The sequence below is a fragment of the Macrotis lagotis genome, chromosome 2, assembly GCF_037893015.1.
Source record: "Macrotis lagotis isolate mMagLag1 chromosome 2, bilby.v1.9.chrom.fasta, whole genome shotgun sequence".
In the NCBI taxonomy this organism is placed as follows: domain Eukaryota; kingdom Metazoa; phylum Chordata; class Mammalia; order Peramelemorphia; family Peramelidae; genus Macrotis; species Macrotis lagotis.
In genome coordinates this window covers 330,980,863-330,989,569 of record NC_133659.1, presented here as the reverse complement: position 1 = coordinate 330,989,569, position 8,707 = coordinate 330,980,863, and the positions used below count along the sequence as shown (strand labels likewise).

The following is an 8,707-nucleotide window of genomic DNA, read 5'->3' as shown; positions in this document are numbered from 1 at the left end:
TTTTATTTCTTTTTTTTTTTTTTTTAGGTTTTTGCAAGGCAAACGGGGTTAAGTGGCTTGCCCACGGCCACACAGCTAGGTCATTATTAAGTGTCTGAGGTCGGATTTGAACCCAGGTACTCCTGACTCCAGGGCTGGTGCTTTATCCACTATGCCACCTAGCCGCCCCCAATGCATTTCTTTTTAACTGACTTTTTTTTCCCCTTCAGTGTGAACACAACCATTACCACTTGCTATTTTAAATTTATTACTTTCAACTTTGATCATGCCCCTAGGCTACATAGATTACACTAGCTTTACTTAGCAATATTTGAGGAACGAGATGGATGAAGTCGATGAACTTTGTCCTGTATCCTACAGCTTTGCTCAAATCACTGCAATGCCCTGATATAGCCATAGAGTATAAATGGGCAGAAGCTGATAAAGTGACATTATCATAGAGATAAATTTAGTCCTATACTTGAGTTAATAAAAACAATTTTCTGAGTGCAAGAGGAGGGAGATGTAACTAGGTAAAAGTGCCTCTGAAAAAGATCTGGGCTGGGGTTGTGCAATATCACTGTCTCCAGAGTAGTGTGGTGTCTAGGATGGAGGGCGCAGCCTCACCCTATTCCGCCCTGATCAGATTAGATCTGCCTTGTAATATTCCACTGTAGGTGCTACATTTTAGTGAGGATGCTAACGGCTTGGAGAAGAGCCAAAGGAGGGCAGCCAAGCCGGTGAAAGGCTAGGGTTTTACAAGGAAGATCATAGCCCGCCTTGTTGAGATTCTGTCTTGAGGGAGGGCCCTGTTTGTTTGGCTTGGCTTGGGAGGGGACAGGAGTTAGCCGGTGGAGTGTGCAGAGGGAGTCAGTCAGGCTGAATGTTGCAGAAGGAAGGGACAGTGAGAGTGGAAGGTGCCCTGAAGCGTGAGCTGCAAGAGCTGGGGTCACATCCTGATTTTTGCTCTTCCTGACTGCGTCTTGGGTAAGTCACTGAGCATCCCTCCTGGATGATAGGGAGGAGTGGGGCTGACGGTGGGTGGAGCAGCAAGAACTGGGGAGCGGAGGACCTTCTCTGTGCCCCACTTCCCTCCTCTGTGGGAAGAGCAGGTAGTGCTAGTACAAAGGGCATTGGGTTAGAAGTCGTGGGTTCGAATCCTGCTACTTAGCACTGGTGGGCCCTTGGACAGCTCACTTCCGCCCTGGGCCTCAGTTTCCCTCTCTGTAAGGGGGGGGGACTAGGGGGCTTCTGAGGCCCTTCAAGCTCTAGGCCAGGAGGATCTGATGCCCCCCTGCAGGCTGCTTCTCCTAGCCGGTCCTCAGCCATCTGACAGGCCCAGACCTCCCTCAGTTGCCCCTTTTGTAAAATGGCCCCTTAATGCTTAAATCTATGCTCCTAGAGGAAACGAATTCCTCACTGGAGCAGCGCAGCCCCTTCCTCCAGCTTTCAGTCCAAGAGGAGTGCCTGGGCCTGGGGGAGGGGGAGACAGAGGCAAGAGATAACCTAGCCCTTTAAGAGAGTGAAGCTCCCAGGCTCCCCTCCCCGCCTCTTCCGCCCCGCACTGACATGGCCGCCCTGCTTCCGGTCACGTGCCTGCCTTTGCTCCTCCCCCCACACGCTCTCTGATTGGACGATTACAAAAATGTTTTTAAAAGCCTTCGGACCGTCCCCTTCCGGCCGCCCTCCCGCTTCCTGTCGGCCGCCCCGCGGTCCTGGAGCCCGAGGCCCGCCGAGGGGCAGGCGTGGCGGGGAGGGGCCCGTGCCGATTGGCGGAGGCGTGCGCGGGCCCTGTCACGTGAGAGGGAGCTCGTTGTGTTTGCGGAAGTGGAAGGCGCTGAGCCGGGGAGGAGGTGAGTCCGAGCCCGGCTCAGGCCGGCCCGCCCCCCGCCGCGGCTGCGAGGCCCCGCCCGGCCCCGGGCCCTGTCCCTGCCCCCGCCCGGCCCTCCCTCCCCTCCCCCCTCTGCCCCCCCAACCCCGGGGTGTGCCCCGGTGAGCCCCACCTTGAGGCCCCCCATCCCCCTCCACCGCGTCCCCCCCAGTCTCCCCGGCTCGGGGCCGCGTCCCTGAATAGCCACGTGCCGGGCTCCAGGCCCAGGCGGCCCGCCCTTGTCTGTGGCCGTGGCCGTGACCCCCCCCCTCACTCGTGTCTGGACCCGGAGGACTGGAGGGGAAAGTGAGGCTGGGGAGCCGGCCAGCCCCCCCAGACCCCGCTCACGGCCTCCTCGTTCCTCTTCCTTCCCCGCGGACACGCAGCCTCATCCCGGCCAGTCTCGCCTCACCTGGCTCCCCCAACGAGGCCCCCGCCGCATCCCCTGGGCTCGGGCACTCACTGACCGCTGGCCCCCCGGGCCCCCACCTCTCAGGGCTCGGCCCCGCGGGGCCCCGTTTCTGAAACCAGTTCAGCCCCCCTTGGTTTCCAGTTCGCAGGTGGAGACCCGAGCAGTGATTACGCCCTCAGAACCCTCGCCTTCAGCCCGCCCTGGTTTCTGCCCTTGCCCCACCTCGCCCAGTCCAGATGTTGCCTTTCCTCCTGCGGCTTCCCTTCTCCTTGGTCTCCTCTTGGCCACCCCTGGGGAAATGCTATGGAGCTGGTGTCCGGCCAGGGTGCCGGTCAGGGTGCCGGTCAGGGCGGGCTGGCCTTGCTGGGAGGAGGACGCGGAGAGGCTGTCTTGGGGCCGTTTCTCAGGGTCCAGGCTGGTAGTTAGGAGAGTTATTGAGGGGACACGGCTGTGGACCCCTCTGAGCTGACACGGAAGGGTTCATAGCCATTTGGTGACTTTTTTCCTAAGGGATAGGAAATTGTCTTCTCAGTACTGTCAGCCAATCTGAGAGAGATGAGGCAGCGACCTGGGAAAGGACCTTTCTTCCCAACTGGCAGAATGGTGTAACTGAGGCCTCTGCCAAGAAGTTGCAGAAGCTCACCGGGGGATGACCGGGAGGAGAGCAGTGAAAGGCAGAGAAAGGATTTGTAGGCCTTTGGGTCCAACCTCTTCCTATTACATGGCTAGAAACTAAGGTGTTAAAACAGAATCACAGACTGAGGTGAAGGGCACCTCAGGTCAAGTTTACTTTCTCATTGGATCATCCCAAGAACAACTGCTGGCATTCTCCCTGTTTCACCGAAGAGGGACTGAGGCAAACGAGTGATATCACTTGCCCAGGGACCCACAGCTAGTCCAGTGTCTGAGGCAGGACTTGAACTCTGCTCTTTGGATTCCAAGAGTGCGCCCCCTAGCAACCTCTCTGGGAATCCCACCCACAGCCTTCTAGACGAGCCATCACCTGGTTGGGGACTCACTCCATGAATCTGCAGAGTTAAAACAGTAAGCCGGTGAAGGCGTGGGCTTCTCCGTTGGCGCCATCACCCAGGACTTTCTGCAGCCTCAATCCAGCTCACTCAGATTTCTTTACAAGACCTCCCTCTCCCCCCACACACACACACTGGAAAGAGCCAAAAGCATCCCAGGCCCCATTGGCCCATATCTCTGTGATGGGAGGAAGGGAATTGGTGTGAGGCATATCATGTCTGAGGACCCAAAGCCACATGGCCGCAGAGAGCATCTGAAGGGCCCAGCCCAGGGAGCCCTTGACAAATTTACTTCCAGGAAGTCAAGGGGGTGAAGACTCCCTTATTTTGTGCTCCCTTTGGTGCTGGCTCTCCTTGGGAGTGTCAGAGAAAGGTGTCCACAAGTTGAGCTACCTGGGGAAGCGATGGTCTGTGGGGTCTGGCCCAAAAAGACAAGATTCCTGTAGCTCCAGGTGAATGGAGGCCCTGTGAGGGCAGGCTCTCTTTTGTCTGTCTGTCTCCAGCACCTCCCACAATGCCCAGCAGGTATTTATAGAACTGACTTGAGACTGTGGTTTGATGGGTACACAGCTCAGTGGATTGGCAGGAGCACTGAATTTGGAGGTGGAGAGCTCAGGGAGTAATTGGGTGCTGCTGTTTGCTTCCTTTGTGGCACCGCTTCTCTGGGCCTTGGTTTGCTCATCTCTAGACTGCTTAGCTCTTGGGCCCTTTTAGCACTATGCTCCATGACTGAGAGTGGGTGGATGGGGTGAATTGTTCCTCTGGGAGCCATTTTTGGAGAAGTAGAGGATTAGAGAGGTGGGGGACACTTTCAAATGGAAGCTTTTTTTTTTTTTTTTAGGTTTTAGCAAGGCAAACAGGGTTAAGTGGCTTGCCCAAGGCCACACAGCTAGGTCATTATTAAGTGTCTGAGGCCGGAGTTGAACCCAGGTACTCCTGACTGCAGGGCCGTTGCTTTATCCATTACGCCACCTAGCCTCCCCTCAAGTAGAAGCTTTGAAGGAGAAACAGCTTGGGCAGTTGAAGTCAAACGAAGATGGGTGCAGGAGTTGATGGGAAAGTTAAAAAGGTCCTGTGAGCAATGGAGACAGGTGGCATTTACTTGAACTAGGGAAATAAAACCAGTACATTTAAACTATTGGGGTTCAGACTCTGCAGCTTACCCAGTCTCTCCCCTTCTCTGGGCCTCAGTTTCCTCTTCTGTAAAGTAAGGGGATTGGGCCAATCAAGCGGTGCTTCAAGGGCAGATTGCCAGGCCTCTATGGCCTTTGAGAGTGACTGCTGCCGATGTATCCATCCCTGGTGGCCAGTCTGAGGCCGAGCCTCTCTGTTCCTCGAGAGGAAGTCTCTGAACTCCTACTGCTCTGCCTGGGTTCTGCCGGCCTGAAGCCTCCCAGCTTCTTGGGACATGCCAGACCTTGAGCTTCACTACCATAGCCTTCCAGAGCTCCTGGCCATTTCTGCACCAGAATGAAGCTTTGGAGAATGACTTGGGGTCAGGTGCTTCCCCTTTGGACCTTGGTTTACTCCCCTGTGATATCCATGGTTTCAATCTAGGAGACTATGATCCCTTCCAAAGGAGGAGAATAATGATAATTCAGTCCAAGTCAACAAACAATTATCAAACATGAGTTGTGTGCCAGAGGAAGCCCTGAGGCAGAATGCTTATCAATGCCCTTGCCAGGCTTCCCTGAGGATGCCCCTTTGCCTTCTCAGCCCACTTCCTCCTCTGGAAAATGAGGGAATTCATCTGCCAACCACTGAGTTCTCTTCCCGTCTGATGCTGTGGGCCACAATACTTTGCTAGTCTGGGACTGTCCAGATCAGATCAACAGCTCAGAGACTTTTCCATCCCTTCCAGAGGATGGGGAAGAGGAGGCAACCAGCCCTCTGGGCTGGGCTCCATTAGAAAGTCCTCATTTGCTTCCTAAATCACTCCAGGAGGATAGGGCTCCCATTGGCACTGTCCTCATTTTACAGGTAAGGAAATCAAGAGATTAGGTGCCTTGCCCAAAGGCCACATGGTATCAAAGGCAGGATTTTAACCATGGTCTTCTGATGCCAACTCCCACTGACCTGCCTGTGGGGATAAAAAGGAAAATCTGGTGGTGTACAGTCACCTGTGAGGAGAGGGGAGCCCAAGAGATAAATGGAGGGAGAGAATGAAGAGAGAGGAGACTGGACTGGAGAGCCAACCTATCTCAGACTTAGCCCCCCAAGGCCTTCCCTCCTGGCCCCCATGTATGCAAATTCTCGGCAATATCAGCTATTCCAGGCCCCAGAGGCTTCACCAGCAGATAAGGTCTCAGGGCTCAGCTGCCAGCCTTGCCTCCAGCCAGATGCACTTAGGAGATTGCTGCTCTGCAGCCGGCATGATGGTGCTATCCATGTGACAGTCTGTTGTCGGAGGCAGGGGCATATTAGGTCAGAATTCCAAAGTGGCCACTTTGGTCTTCACCCTCTCAGCATTATGCATGCGGTTTCCATTTTCCCTGCTGGCTGCTTCCATCCTGGGCCCTTCGTAATCCTGTCCTGCTGGTGCCAGGCAACTGTTGCCCCCCCCCCCCCCGCAGGTCACAGGACTGAAACCCTCAAAGCTAATGGGACCCTGGAGTACATCCAGTCCCATGCTCTCATTCTAAGGAGGTAGTGACCAAATTCCAGCCCCGGGCCTCTTGACCCAGAATGGAGGGCCCTCACCACCAGATTGTGCTCCTTGAACTTTGTAGTGGGGCAGCCAAGAGACTTTTGAAGAGGATTAATTTGATGCAAGTAGTAAGAGTCAGAAACCTAAGCTAAGCTAAGTGAAGGTTTGCAAATCCCTTTACATTTTATCTTTTCATTTTATCTTCACAATAGTCCTAGGAGGGAGGTAACAGCATTCCCATTTTACAGGTGAGGAAACTAAAGCAGACAGAGTAAGTAGCCTGCCCAGGATCATGCAGCCAGTAAGCCTCTACTGCCTGGATTTGAGCTCAGGTCTTCCTGTCTTCTGGTCTGCTGCTCAGGTCCCAGGACCACCACTTATCCAGGTGGGCCTGTAAATGCACACATCAGAACCAAAAGATCAGAAGTCACCATTTGCATTCTTAATGCCTCACATGGTCTAAGTGGAGCTGCTTCTGGGCTGTTGGGCAAGGAGAGCTGTCCTGATGAATGCTTTGTGGTAGTGGGTCTTTTTATTTTTCCAATTTTATGTCAAGATAATTTTCAACATCCATTTTTGTCAAATTTTCTCCTTCCCACCCTCCCTTCTCTCTACCCTAGGATAGCAAGTAATCTAATATAGATTATACATGTATAAGTCATATTACACATATTTCCATACTGATCAGACTGAAAGAAGAATCAGAACAAAAAGGGAAAAGCCATGAGAAGGGAAAAGCAAAGAACAAAATTAAAGAAGTGAAAACAACATGCATCAATCTGCATTCATACTTCTTTCTGTGGATGTGAATGACATTTTCCATTGCAGGTCTTTTAAAATTGTTTTTGCTGCATTGCTGAGATGGTCTGCTCAAGGCAGACCCAGCAGGGACAGGGTCGGAGCAGTGACTGCATCGATGGAAGGAATTCCAAGGAGAAGGAATCCCCTTTTCCCATGCAGGTTGGCCCTTCTCTGGGCCTTGGGAAGTTAACCTCAGTCTAAGGAGTCCCCAGCTAGCAGCTGCCTCTCCCCTAGAGCTGACCAGAATCAAATGACTGAATCTGAGAGAATTCACGGGTGATCATCCAAGGTCGTACAGCAGAGTGAAAACTCCCTGAACTCTGGTCTTCTGGAGGATATCTGGAGAGTTTCTTCCCAAAGAGCAGTTTTGGAACATTTTCCAACAGAATGGTTTCTTCTCAAAGAGCTAAGGTCTCTATGGAGAGTATGAAAAGAACAAGGACATTTTAATGTTATCTGTCCTAGTCAGTTGGACTCTGAGACTCTCCCAGCTCTGACATTCCCTGTTCTAAGACCTCTCCCAGCTGTGACATTCTATGATCTGAAGTCTTTACTCTTTTGACATCCCCTGTTCTAAGGTCTCTCTCTCCATGATCTAAAGTTCCTCCCAATTTGACATTCTCTGTTTTCAGCCCCTCCCCCTTCCCCAGCTCAGGCATTCTAAGCTCTCAGGTTCCTCTCGGGTCAGATAATCTGTGATTCTGTAAGACACCTTCTTAACCTGTTGTTGCACTTTTAAAAGAGTCATCAACCCAACTAGAGCATATCAGAAAGAGGACAATCAGGAGAATGATGGAAGCCAGGGCTTCTGGATCCTGGACCCAGCAGATCCATGGACAGAAATTGGGGGGGTGGGAATCATTATCACAAGAATTCCCCTAGAGGTTTTTTAAAGCTTTCTGCACCACTCCCTGATACTTCTACTATAGAAGGGAAGCCTTGCTGGCCATGAGGGCTGTCCTCAGATATGTGACAGGGGCTTGGGCTTCATGCTTCTCTCCAGGAGGCAGAAGGGAGGCAGAGGTCAAGAGTGTGGTCGATTTTGACTCCCTTAGCCACTGGATTTATCCAAGGCACTAAGCCACCCACTGAAGCAGTAGGCCCCCCTGGACTTGGGGAGGGGGAGCTGAGGTGATCCCTGAGAAAAGTCCAGAAGGACAGAAGGAAGGTTCCCTGAGGGAGGGAAGAGCGGGGGCAAGTCCACTTGAGGCTGGGAATGGAAGCAACCAAGGATGTGGCTACAGGAGAGGATAGGACAGGAGTCAGGGAATGACAGTGATTGGGGTTGGCTGGAGTGGAAGTCACTGGAAGTCAGCAGTTTACATTTTGTTAAAAAGGGAGCCACTGGGGGTGTAAATAGAAGGATGGGATCTGAAGGCTGTGTTAAAAGGAGGAGGGCTTGGTTACCTTCGCCATTAGTATGGGGGCACCTCACACGCACCTTGTAGGCTTTTCATAAATGTTGGATTGTGCTGGCCCCAAAGGGGGGCATCCCCCCCCAGAATCCAAGGCCTCTTTGACCCTGTCCGTTGTCTCCCTCCTTATCATTTGGGAAGAGGATCTGGCTTAGTTACAGTGTCTGGGGGGAGAACTTCCCAAACATCTGGCCTCAGCTTAGCCCACAGTTCAGACCCAAGAATAGACTGCTTTGTCCTCACGACCACCATGTCCTGACCTTCATGAAAAAGCCTTTACTAAGTGCCTGTCTACAGGGGGCCGACTGGACCCACATGGAGGTGCCCCAGAACACAGGCAGGGAAAGAGCCCAGGACAGAGACAGAACACGCTGTGAATAGGGATGACATTCTTTTCAGGTCAAAGGTCAGAGAATTTCAAGGTGAACAGAATGTTTTAGCGGATTCATGGACAGAAATTGGTGGGGGGGATCATTATCACAAGAATTCCCCTAGAGGGTTTTTAAAGCTTTCTACACCACTCCTTGATGAGGTAGGGTTATAGTTACCCCCATT

The 8,707-nt window shown here is 52.7% G+C and overlaps 1 protein-coding gene across 8 annotated transcripts in view; it reads left to right on the top strand.

Moving 5' to 3' along the window:
- Nucleotides 1–583: 583 nt before the first annotated feature.
- Nucleotides 584–8,707, top strand: part of PLA2G6 (phospholipase A2 group VI) — a 54,984-nt gene continuing 46,860 nt past the window's right edge. For 3 of the 8 annotated variants that reach the window (XM_074226918.1, XM_074226916.1, XM_074226917.1), the window contains exon 1: nucleotides 1,738–1,832. The gene's annotated coding sequence lies outside the window, so the exon portion shown is untranslated. Of the gene's footprint in view, nucleotides 967–1,737; nucleotides 1,833–2,614; nucleotides 8,685–8,707 lie in introns of those variants that run through there. The other 5 variants (XM_074226915.1, XM_074226911.1, XM_074226914.1 and 2 more) reach the window with 3 other exon arrangements.